General features: G+C 41.1%; 1 pseudogene; it reads left to right on the top strand.

Moving 5' to 3' along the window:
• The first annotated feature begins 3,431 nt into the window (after nucleotides 1-3,431).
• On the top strand, nucleotides 3,432-3,550 carry LOC118614159 (annotated as a pseudogene).
• The last annotated feature ends 395 nt before the right edge of the window (nucleotides 3,551-3,945 follow it).

The raw sequence follows: 3,945 nt of genomic DNA, 5'->3' as shown, positions 1-3,945 counted from the left end.
TGTTTGTTCCTCATCTGCCTATCGGGGTGTATCATGGGGTCTCCCACTGCAGTTTCAGCATAGCCTGGTAGCAATATTAGAGAACAGTATGAAAGAGTATGATAAATACATCCCTTGTTTATGCACCAGCGATCCACTGTGCAAAATCTTGTAATCTGAAGTGGGTCTCCCCATTGTCATTAGTGAATAAGCAAAGTTCTGTTTTCCTTATCATTTTAGAAAAATTTTCTAATTTTTACTCTTTACTTTCCCCTCTAATTTCTGATATACATATACTTCTATGGTTCATGAAATGGAGACAAAATTGATGGTGATGAAATGGAGACAAAGAATATGGTAACCAGTCTTTCCTTTCTATAATCATTCTGCCTACTTATTCAACAAACACTTATTGATTACCTACCGTGTGCCAAATGCTGGGTAGGCAACAGGGAGAGAAGATCAAAATCAACGATAGTTCCTGCCCTCTAGGAATTCACATTCTATTTGGTGAGACCAATGCATAAACAAAGTAATTAAAATAGAATTTGGCAATGATATTTACACATATCTCATATACAGGGCACACACATGGCACACACTCGATACACACACATGACAATGCTAAAGAAGTGCATGGAGCATCTAACTCAAAGGATGTCTGCCCATGAGGCTTTGTGGTGTAACAGCCACTGAGTTGGGACTTAAAACATGAGAAGAGAACAAAGAACATTCCAAGGGGAGAGAACCTAAAAGAAATGGCTTGCGGGTTTGGGGTGAGGTAGGCCCAGTGATCCAATATAAAGGGAATGGGGAAGAGAGAGACTGTGTTGAAGAATGAGAAAAGATTCATGTTATGGATTGAATTGTGCCCCCCCCCCCGCCCAAATTCACATGTTGAAGCCCCAACTCTCGATGTGACTATATTTAGAGACAGGGCCTTTATGTAGGTAATTAAGGTTAAATGAGGTCATAAAAATGGGGTCCTTATCCAATAGGGCTGGTGTCCTTAAAAGAAGAGGAAGAAATAGCAGAGTTCTCTCTCTCCTCAAGTGCACAAAGAAGTCAAGTGAGCACACAGTGAGATGCTCACCGCCTATTAACTAAGAGAATAGGCTTCAGAATTGCCATCATTTTGATCTTGAACTTCCCAACAACCAGAAATGTAAGAAAATTAATTTCTGCTTTATCATGCCAGGCTGAGAAGACCAGTACACTCCACGAGGCAGGATTAAAAGGGCCTTTGTTTGCAGTGCTAAGGAGTTTAGACCAGAAGTGATAGATGGCTACTTAGCATAGCAGTATCATGACCAGATTTGGGATTTTGGTAGACTGCTGCGGGGCAGCAGGGAGAGTGGGTGGGAGGAAAGATAGGCTGAAGCCATAAACATTCAAGTAACAAAAGCAGGAGGACAGATCAAAGAGCTCTGTCCCAGGAACCAGCAAGAGGCCTATATTTTAGTCCAGCTCTTTCAACTCCCAGCTACTTGGCCTTGGAATGGTCACTTTACCTTTCTGGGTCCCTGTCTTCATTCTATAAAATGAAGAGAATTGATGAAAGTGTGGTTACTATAATACTATCACCTCCTAGTGGACACCTCTCTTTGGAAACTCTCTTCTGTTCCCACACCATGTTTTGACTTCACAACTACGCCTCACAGGTTAGAGCTGATTGGATCAAAGTGGTCACCTGGCTCAGACTGGATCATTCTAGCTCTTCTGTTTTTAAAACTTGGGGCTGAGAGTCAGTTAGGTATTGGTAACCAAGTCACATTAATAGCAAGAGAAAGTTTTAAAAAATCCTATGCCTGCGTCCTGAGAGCGGCCCGTGTTCTGCCTCTTTCTGACACCTGATTCTTCATCTTTTCCTTGGTTACCTTTGAGTTCTCACTTTTTTCCCCTTAGGCTTGTTTAAGTCAGTTTCCATTGTTTATAACCAAAATGTATCCTCCAAACTACTCCATAATATAACGTTTGATGAGTCTGAGACGAGGGCATAATACCCATTTGTGGTCTAGGGCCAGCCATGTCCAACCTAGGGTAGCAGGGAGTTTTTGGGGTTCTGTAAGATCCTCGATCCTCCTATAAGAACTCATCATTAATCTGCTGACGTATCTGAATTTTCCCCTGTAGTAGCCATGCCTATGGTAAGAATTTTTCCACAGGGTCATGATCAAAAATGGTCTTGGATTACCAGATATACTACTAATTCACCTATTGGTAGCAATAGGTACTTTTAAAGGGGGGAAATTTTGAAGATCTAGATTAAATAAGTCAACAGGACAGAAATGAGATTCAGGGCTGCTGGTGATAACGATGGAGTCCAAATGACCCTAGGGATGGGGAAGGCCACACCATCAGTGGAACCACCCACTGCACATTTTGCAATTTCATTATGGTTCAACCTTGGGCTTGTAAGTTCTGCAATAGTCTAAATGGAATCTTCTTCCTGGTTTCCATGCCCTTTCTAAGCTGTATGAGTAGAGGACCCTCTGGAAAGCCTAACTGAATAGGTTCTGGGCAGGGTCTTGGGAGGAGCATGCGTTTTGGGTCAGAGACCCAAGGCCCAGTGCTGGCTCTACCACTTGCTGACCGTGGGGCTTTAGCCAAACTACTTACCTTCTTGAACTTCACTTCTATTTCTTATAGGGTGGCTGTGAGCAACAATTAAGTAAAGTGCCACAAAGAAAAATCTTTACTAAATGTCGACACTGATAGAAAGGAAAAATATCTAGAGGTACCAAACTGAAATATTTCCACAGGTAGAAAACCTTTATCAAGATGCTATTAAATGAGAGCAAATTAAGAAGTTTGTATAACACAGAGTTGTTAGCTATGTGTTTTGCTCCAAACTGTAATTCAAGAATTCATCTAATAATAGGCATGATTACTCAAAAAACCTTTCAAAGTGCTACATTATTATTTTTGTGTCTCCACCTACAAGCACCGTACTGGTTATTTTAGCAAGGTAGCTCTGGTTGGAAATCCAGAGCGTATGTTAGAATTTATCACCTGCTGTGTACTCTGGAGCAGATGGTTGACCTCTCTGTGCTGTAGCTTCTTCATCATGTCAGAAAACAAACTCAAGCTTGCTTATGTTTTCTTCCTGGGAAATAATTAATAAAAATGATAACTAATCACTCTTCTGCCAATCGGGTGCTAAGTAATTCAGTTATATATACATTTTAACTGTGTAGCATTTTTAATCAGCCTGTGAAATACATATCTCCTCATCCTAGCTGATTAAAATGTATTCCAACAGAGAAGAAAAACATGCTAATTATGTTCATTTTACCCTTAACTTGGTTCCACAAGCAAGAGAGTGGACTGTTTACAAACATGTGTGAGTTCATTGGTGTAGATACTTATCTTTATTTAAAGATAGTACTGTGTACAGTGGATAACCTTAAAATAATCGTCAGCCTTGTGCTTTGGAATTAAAATTTTGTATAGTCTATGGCTATGCTACCCTGTGCAAGCCCAATCCCATCTGATCTTGGAAACTAAGCAGGGTTGGGCCTGGTTAGTACTTGGATGGGAGACCACCTAGGAAGACCAGGTGCTGTAGGTGTAAAAAAATAAATAAAAAATAAAGGGTTTTAAACTGACAAGGTCCTTGCAATCTGTGAGGTCAACCAAGGGTTTCCTTGCCTAAAAAAAAAAAAAAAATTGTATAACTTTTCAGTGTTTAAGGAATAATTTATTGGCAAAAATGGGAGTTATTCATTTGTGAAATGTGATTGCCCACCAGTGCGGCTGCTGCAAAATGCTCATCGGCACCCCAGTTTCCCTCAGTCTGATTAACAAAGTCATGTTTATCTTGAGCCTCGAAGTCTTTGCTGACATTGCGTTGGATGGAAACTCTAGTGGCAACAACCACCCAGGCTCTTCGGCGTTGCTGAGTTGGCCCATGGTGCCTGCCTCAGTCCTTGTCAAATCGTCCTGCACACCCAGCGGCCATCGTTC

This window comes from Rousettus aegyptiacus, unplaced genomic scaffold (assembly GCF_014176215.1).
Source record: "Rousettus aegyptiacus isolate mRouAeg1 unplaced genomic scaffold, mRouAeg1.p scaffold_m13_p_2, whole genome shotgun sequence".
Lineage (NCBI taxonomy): Eukaryota > Metazoa > Chordata > Mammalia > Chiroptera > Pteropodidae > Rousettus > Rousettus aegyptiacus.
Note: the sequence above shows the minus strand (reverse complement) of the source record. Positions and strands in the feature narration are given on the sequence as shown.